Source organism: Pseudochaenichthys georgianus, chromosome 17, assembly GCF_902827115.2.
Source record: "Pseudochaenichthys georgianus chromosome 17, fPseGeo1.2, whole genome shotgun sequence".
NCBI lineage: Eukaryota > Metazoa > Chordata > Actinopteri > Perciformes > Channichthyidae > Pseudochaenichthys > Pseudochaenichthys georgianus.
The window spans coordinates 10,253,219-10,262,469 of NC_047519.1; the positions used below are offsets into that span (position 1 = coordinate 10,253,219).

The window sequence follows — 9,251 nt, forward strand, 5'->3', positions numbered from 1 at the left end:
CTGACATTTCTTTTGTAGACAAACCTGTAAGTTATCATCGCAAGGCGCCCCACGACAAAAAACATAGATTTTTCAATTGGGTTTTTGAATATTACAGAAAGAAAAATCTGTGGCAGGCATGTTCAGCGGAATAATCTCCATATATTCACACATTTTTAAAGATTTTTTAAGCACAAATGCAAGTGCCAGTAAAAAGCTAATGTTAGTCATGACTTCACATCACAACCGCTAAATTGAGAGCAGCTAACGCACAGCGTGATGACGTTTAGTCATTTCACTTATTCATTTCTGTTCATGTCGTAGAGCAGGGGTGGGGAACCTTTTTCCTCTCAAGGGCCATTTCAATGTTTACAATATCCTCAGAGGGCCGTACAAGTTATTGACCTGTGCTTAAAAAAACTAAAATCACAGCCCATTCATGTCATTCTGTGCAAAGAAAAAGCAACCTCTTAATCCAGATATCTCACCATGACTCGCGTATGCATGCACGTGCAGGGTGTGGCGTGCTCCCCTGGGAAGATTTTTTTTTTTAAATGTTGAAGTTAAAAGCATGAATCTGGTGCACTTTGAGAGCAACATTAGGAGATCTATGGACACATCTCTCAACACCCAAACACAACTGTAAGCAGGTTTTCTTTTAATTTATGGATATTTGACAAATCACTCCCCTTTCAAACTGTATTCTTCTTTATTAATAACTGTCATATAGTATTTTATACCTGTTTACTTTATTCTCTTATTTTTTTTATAACTATAATGATCATATAAAGATGTGCCTTTGCCTCACTGGTTGTAGAACAAGCTTCTTATATTCGTTAGCATAGCTAGCTAACCAGATGCTAATGATTACAACACAGTTATTGACTGTCTGATCAGTATGACAGATGAGCAGATCGCCACTGGGCTTTCAACTAAAGACACAGACACGCAGAAACTGCGACATGTGTATGGACTTATTGGTACTGCAATTTCTGAAGGGCTGGAGTGGCGTCCTGGTGCTCTTCGTCAGAACCATAGACATATAAAGAGTAGACGCTGCATTGGCTGCTGGGGCGCAAGAAATACGGCCGCCATCTTGGACCGGTCATCCTACCCATATTGTACAGACATTCTACCCATAGACAGCAGAGGTTTCAAGATGCCAGAGCACTGTGCAGCATATTGCTGTGCAAATCGGCGGACGATTGCGAACAGGGGTCGGGGGATTACTTTTCACAAGTAAGATTCAACATTATAATTGGTTGTATTTTGTAAATATAATATTATTGTACTGTATTGATGTCCGCCAGCGAAATCGTAGCCAGCAAACATTATGTTCATGGCCAACTGAGACTTTATAAATCGCTGCTGTAACAAGTGAATGTCCCCGTTGTGGGATGAATAAAGTAAAATCGAATCTAATCTATCTAGGAAGAAGAAGGAAGAAAATAAGCTTGACCTCCTTCTTAAAATGTTTTTGTGTTGACTCTCAAATCTCCCGTTTTTATTTTGAAGGTTTCCCAAAGACAAAGATATGAGAAAGAAGTGGGAAGTTGCTTTGAGGAGGGAAGGGTTCACTGCAAGCGAGTCATCCGTGATTTGCAGTGAGCATTTTAAGCAGGACGAGTTTGACAGGTGTGTGTGTGTGTGTGTGTGTGTGTGTGTGTGTGTGTGTGTGTGTGTGTGTGTGTGTGTGTGTGTGTGTGTGTGTGTGTGTGTGTGTGTGTGTGTGTGTGTGTGTGTGTGTGTGTGTGTGTGTGTGTGTGTGTGTGTGTGTGTGTGTGTGTGTGGTATTCTGCTTTTTCATTTTAGCCAGAAAAGGGCAGGACTACGTCTCCTTCCAGAAAAGCTGAAGAGAGCCTGTCTCTGGCCCCTCAGGACGACCCAGAAGCTTCAACCTCACACTCACAACCTCAGCCTAATGATGTGAGTATTTCTATTTTCAACATCATTCATAATGGTCCTAGACAAAGTAAATTCTCTCTTGTTTGCTGCCACTCATATTAAACACACTCACAAATAAACACATACACACACAATTGAAGACATGTTGAACATGCATTCCTCACACACACACACACACACACACACACACACACACACACACACACACACACACACACACACACACACACACACACACACACACACACACACACACACACACACACACACACACACACACACACACACACACACACACACACACACACACACACACACACACGCATGATGCTGGCAGTGGCTTTGACAGGTGATGACTATAAGAAAGAATGTGGGCCATACTCTAGTTGTGTCAAAGTGATGTGTGTGAAGTGAAACATCACTCAAACCATGTTCATCCCTCTTTCTAGGATCATAGCGATGTCTCGCCTGCTTCTCCTACTGCTCTTAAGGCCAGACTCAATGAAGCTTTAGCAAGAGTGGAGAGTCTCGAGCGAGAGAGGAAGAATGCCATGGCTAGAGAAAAGAGGGCAGAGACCACAGTGAGGACTCTTTTGGGGGATTTGAGGGAAAAGAACCTCATTAATGAAGAACTCAAAGAGGCTTGATTTCTACTCAGGTAAAATGAAATTAGCACTTTGAAATTCATGTACATCTTACTCTTACACTCTTTATTAAACTCCTTTGTTATTATATGAAGGGGACTTATTAATTTTTTCTCATACAATTTCAGATCTTCAAATAGACTTGAAGGCAAAGCAGGGCCATGAGTACTCCAAGGACCACAGAGAATGTGCCCTCACATTCCATCTACATGGTCCAAAGGCATACAAATACCTCAGAGACTACAAAAAAAAGGTAGTCTTAATGTTGTTCAATTTCATTTTTGGAAATTACGGTTGCAAGTACGTTAAATAGCTACTTCTCAATTTTTTTACAGGTGGCTGTGTTCGGTGGATGGCAAGCCTGGCCTGAACAAGATGATGCTGGATATGCTGGAGAGAAGATGCCAGGACGACCAGGCTAAATATGGATGTGTTTCACTCATGTTGGATGACATGGCCATCAGAAAACATGTGCAATATAATCCACATAACCAGTCAATGTCTGGTTCTGTCGACATGGGTGATGGAAACAATGAGACCGATGCTGCTACTGAGGCTCTTGTGTTCATGGTGGTTGGCCTACACGAACATTGGAAGGCTCCCATTGCATATTACCTGACGAAGTCTTTGTCACCTGAAACACAAAGGGTCCTAATCTAAATCTAAAATCTAATCTAATCTATCTAGGAAGAAGAAGGAAGAAGATAAGCTTGACCTCCTTCTTAAAATGTTTTTGTGTTGACTCTCAAATCTCCCGTTTTTATTTTGATGGTTTCCCAAAGACAAAGATATGAGAAAGAGGTTCTCAGTCATGCTTTGGAGGAGCCGCATGCACGGGGCATTCGGGTGTCATGAGCAACTTTGTGTAAATATGGTTTGGGCGGGGTGGTGTCATGTTCTTATGTTTAACTTGAACATTTACATTTTTTATATAGATGTAGAAGTACATTTTCATTTTTTATGACATAGATATTCATTTTTACTGATATATAACTTCTGTCTATGTATAATGTATTATTGTTTCTTCATTTTTCAACTTATTAAAATAGCTGAGTATAGGCCTACACAATCTGCTTCTCTATCATATATAGACCATTAGTGTTTTTTTATGTGTGTGTATATATTATATATCGTGTGTCTTTTGCAAAATACCTATCATACATAACATAGGCTATCAAATACCAGAATATTCTATTGCTGTTAAGCCTACTATGAATATTAAAATACGCCGAATCATGTGTCCGGTATCATGCCTACATATATGACGTTTGCAGAAACCCCCCCCCCCGTGAAAATCAGTTTTGTATTCAGCGAGTTATGATTGATAAAATGCGCTGACACTTCATTGCGCCTGCCAGACAGATTACACTGAGTGGAGCGGGTGACCGGTCCAAGATGGCGGCCCCACGGCTCGTCAGCGCCAATAGGCAGCAGCGGTCGATGCGGCGTCTACTCTTTATATGTCTATGGTCAGAACTGCACACTGTCAGTCGAGACATATACCACGTGATGACACGTTAGGCTCGTGTTGTGTTCAAGGACCCTGACCGTGGCCAGGAAAAACAGGCACTCGCTTGTTTCATTTTTTTGCGGTCTAGATTTCTTTCATTTTTTTATTTTTTGCGTGTGTTTATAAATTACCTCGAGGGCCGTACCAAATTGTCTCGCGGGCCATATACGGCCCGGAGGTTCCCCACCCCTGTCGTAGAGCAAAACATGAACGTCTTTTAAGCTTGTCTTAAACTAGTGGTTCCCAACCTGGGGGCGCGCCCCCCTTGGAGGGACGCCAAAGATCGCAGGGGGAGCGCCATAGTGATGGGTCGTTCGCGAACGATTCGTTCTTTTTGAACGAATCTTTGAAGTGAACGAGATGAACTGATTCCTCCCACAAAACGATTCGTTCGCTGTTCGCGAACGACGAACTTAAAGAACTGGCGGAAACAGTTCAGAACTGTTTCCTACAGTGTAGCTACTGTAATCAGAGCCTGAGCTCCGACACACACACACACACACACACACACACACACACACACACACACACACACACACACACACACACACACACACACACACACACACACACACACACACACACACACACACACACACACACACACACACAGAAGCGGGACATCCTCCTCAACCTGTCCGCAATAAAGAGGACGGATACCTGAACCGTAGCGTCCAGCTAGCTTAGCGATAAATACACACATCTTTGTATTCTCCTCCCCCTGTCGGCCCTAAAAGCTTCAGATGGTGGATACCTGAGCTCCATAGCGTCCCGCTAATGTGAAAAACACACACAGCGTTAGCGGGACATTCTCCTCCCCCTGTCGGCACTAAAAGCTTCAGAGGGCGGATAGCTGGGCTCCGTAGCGTCCAGCTAGCTTAGCCGCTAGCTTAGCAATAAATACACACAGCGTTGTATTCTCCTCCCCCTGTCGGCCCTAAAAGCTTCAGATGGCGGATACCTGAGCTCCATAGCGTCCCGCTCATGTGAAACACACACACCGCGTTAGCGGGACATTCTCCTCTCCCTGTCGGCCCTAAAAGCTTCAGAGGGCGGATATCTGGGCTCCGTAGCGTCCCACTAGCTTAGCCGCTAGCTAAAGGTAAACATAGATGGGTACATACTATAGAATATGAATAAATCGTCACCGATGTAGAGGACATATTTTTGTATTCACTTTGAACTCGCCCAAATGGAGTTTAATGCTTTTGGATTTAAGCACATAGTCCATGCATGGGTTTGAAAGTATAACGTGCTAGCCTGCTGTAATACATCGTATAGTCAGGCACACATTTATGAGAGATTTAACAATGGCCAATTATATTTCTTAAATAATATGTAGCCTATTCCCAGAGCATAATTCATGGGGCAACAAGGTGAGGTGTAAAATGTGTTTTAATATCATAAATGTTACGCCAGCAAACTTCTTGTACGGACTTCGGCAGTAGTGAAGACTCACTAAGTACAAAGACGAATCGTTCGCGAACGTGCAAATCACCAGATGTCGTTCGCGAACCGGTGAACGAATCAGTGAACGAATCAGTGAACGAATCTTTCAAGTGAACTGAATCAAAAGATTCGTGTCCCCGAAGGGAATCGGAATTCCCATCACTAGAGCGCCAGGCCTCAGATGATTTGAGGCTAAATATCATATTTAGACTTTTTTTAATTTTATTTAAAAAAATAAAATAAAAAATGTATACATATAATTGTAATGCAATACATGATTGTCACTAAAGGCCTTGTCTCTAGATTACAATAAAATATAAAAAATAATTGATTCATTCATTTGAATAAAAATTCAAGTTAGTAGCTATAAAGGTGGGGTAGGTAAGTTTGAGAAACCGGCTCGAGATCGCTAGAATTTGAAAATACACAACCGGAGAAAATCTGCCACTTCCTTATAGAGCCCCTCCTCCAACACACACGAACGCACACATGACCAATGAGGGCACGAGATAAGTTTGTGCCCCGATGGAAGGCTGACAGGCAGGTAGGCCATCCAATCGATTGGTTGTACTTTTTACAGTATTACAGCTTCTACAGATGACATTTTTTATGGATTTTTTGTCAAAGCACTTCAGATGTTCATTGCTATCGGGATGTTAAGGGCATTCCATGGAATATAACAAAAAGTGTATCTCAAGCCGGTTTCTGAAACTTACCTACCCCACCTTTAAAGGCATAAAAAGACAGAAATGTATAATTGTTTCTTTAATATAAATGTTTCTTCTGCCCATAAAGTGTCCAAACCAGGCTTTGCTGGATAAGCGCATTTTTAAAACATTGTCATTGTCCATGCCGGTTTCAGTTGGATTATTTGTCAGTTGCTCCGATCAGATCGGTCTCCTCCATTTTGTAGATTATTTACGATTTTTGAATCCACATAAACACAACGGCAAAATTCGGCTTACTTTGAGCATGTGTTTTAAACAGTTTAATCCCTTTGTGAATTGTTTCCACTTGCGCCGTCCTTTCATTTCTTCATTCAGCAGGAATCCAAATGAATTAATCCTGAGTCCAATAACCATCAAAGTCACTCCAATAGTGCTCCTTGATTACGCTTTCATCCTCCTTTAACAAAATACGTCACATCAGCAACTTCCAACAGGAGTCGTTTGGGGGGGGCCCTTGGGAAAAAAGGTTGGGAACCCCTGTCTTAAGCAATATACATTATTTCAGACCTAGCCAAAAACACATTCAACAAACAGTAGCCTTTGAGACGTGGGACCAAGCAGTGGTCTGTGTTTTAGGACTCATTCCTGCACCACTCTATCATGGTTCACAGTAGAGTGAATGAATAGGATTTCCTTGCATTTGTCACGTGCCGTAGTGTGTGTTTCTCCCCCTCTCCCTCTTCCACTGATTGTCCCCCTCCAGGTACAGTCTCTCTCCCAGGTGTATCCAATCTCTAATCAGGGCCTTCATATAGAGCTGAGGAAAGCTACCGCAGCGCTCTTCCCTCTGACTGCCAGGACTCAGCGGGTGTGCACTGTGCAGTGCTGCTTTGTCTCTGCGTGACACGCGTTAATAGTGTTTTGGAAGGGCTGAAGCTAGTGATGGCGAGATGAAGCCTTATGAAGCTTTCCAGCCAATTGGTTCGCAAAAGGGTTCATCTCATGAGGCTTCATCATGGGCTTCATTTGAACACAAACCCCCTGCTGGTCAAAGTGTGTAAAACAGGCAGATTGGACATCTCAACAGTGAGCTCTCTCTCATACCGAGTTCCCATTGAGTAAAGCCTTAGAATAACTCTAAACAACGAACATTAAATCATATTTTCATGTTAACAATATTGTATTTATTCCAGTTTAATGATTGTGATTGAAAAGCCTAAGGAGGCTGGTACACATTGCAAAGAGGGATTTGTATTCCTTAATAATATTCATAAACTTGTTGTAGCCTGAGAAAGGCTAAACCATATCAAAGAATACATTTATTAACTACATTATCTCATTTAGCTGTAGCTTTTATAAACAACAAAAAAATACGTATTGTTCAGTCGTTGAACCAGGGACCCTGCGGTCATGAGTCAACTGCTTTCCAGCTGAGCCACAGCACACACACTAAAGTTCCCTGAAAACACTGCAAGATATGTATTCCTGTATTTATTGATGTTTTTATTGATGTTTTTATTCCTACATTTATTTATGCTTGCATCCATTTATACTTATGACATGTTCCGACCTCTATATAAGTGAGGGTCTGAGCTCTCTTAATTCCATCGTGTCACCGGGCCCGGGTACAGGAGGGGTAATATGGTTCTTGTTATACATCCATGGGTATTATCAGCGTTGTGGTTCAACCATAGACTGTATGGGTTCAACCGATCTGAATCGCTTCCTGAAGCAGTCACGTGGTGTCGACAGGCAGCGAGGCTTCGTTTGTCATCGATGACGTCACTGTGTACTTTTTGAGTAATTTGAGTTCCAAAGTCCTCTCTGGAGAACAAGAATGAGCATTTTTGTCAACTTTGATGTGGGATAAAAAACATTTCTTCCATAAGTAGTTTATGAAACTGCCATGTCTGTACTTAGTACTTCTAGGACTACTTATTTGAGTTTCAAAGTCCTCTGGAGAACAAGAATGATCATTTTTGTTCTCCAGAGAGGACTTTGAAACTCAAATTACTGAAAAAGTACACAGTAAAAGTAGTTCATATTATTTTTGCAAGTAGTCCTAGAAGTACTAAGTACAAACATGGCAGTTTCCTAAACTACTTATGGAGGAAATGTTTTTTATCCCACATCAAAGTTGACAAAAATGATCATTCTTGTTCTCCAGAGAGGACTTTGAAACTCAAATTACTCAAAAGGTACACAGTAAAAGTAGTTCATATTATTTGTGCAAGTAGTCTAAGAAGTACTAAGTACAAACATGGCAGTTTCATAAACTACTTATGGAAGAAATGTTTTTTATCCCACATCAAAGTTGACAAAAATGCTCCTTCTTGTTCTCTGGAGAGGACTTTGAAACTCAAATTACTCAAAAAGTACACAGTAAAAGTAGTTCATAGTATTTGTGCAACAAGTTTATGAAGCAATAAGTCCTAACATTATTCTCATAAATTACCCTGTTCCTCAATCGCAAATAATATAAATGAACCACATGCCATCCTTTACTTTACCATCCTTTTACTGCACATACGAAACGTCCAGCTTCCCAGGGTTGTTTTTATTGCATTACCGTAAACCTGTAACTAATCGCGCACTCGAAATACAGGGGCGGCTGGTTTGACCGCGCAAAAGTGAAAGACGGCTGGCTTGACCGCAGTCTCTATTCGTCTATTTATTTTTGCGACCTCTCCCTGATGGTCCCCCCCCCTCCACCCACCACTGTCCACCTTCTGCCAGATCCAGCCCGTGTCCCTAATTGTTCCTATCCGGCCAACTCCCTTTAGCCCACGTCCCATCCTGTCCCTCTGCCAGGTGGACAGCTGGCTCAACGTTGGTGTTCAGATGCTGGACAAGCTGCGTGGCTGGCTGCCTCACTCCCCATTAGGATTAAGCTAATGGGTCTTTTGGAGATATATGTAACAAGCACAGTGGGATGAGGTGAAGCGCAGTGGTGTTAGCTGAGGATTTTTCTGCCTGGTTTGCCTTAGATCAACTTTAGCAGCTCAGCATGAGCTCGAATAAATCACCTCCGCTCAAGGCAAGGCAAGTTTATTTACAGTGGAGCAAAAAAGTATTTAGTCAGCCACCAATTGCGCA

General features: G+C 42.0%; 1 long non-coding RNA gene across 1 annotated transcript; it reads left to right on the forward strand.

Moving 5' to 3' along the window:
* Positions 1-1,805: 1,805 nt before the first annotated feature.
* LOC139435638 (uncharacterized) lies at positions 1,806-2,761 on the forward strand. Its single transcript, XR_011644856.1, has 3 exons — positions 1,806-1,905; positions 2,334-2,542; positions 2,657-2,761. It is a non-coding gene; the product is annotated as an uncharacterized lncRNA (long non-coding RNA).
* Positions 2,762-9,251: the final 6,490 nt, after the last annotated feature.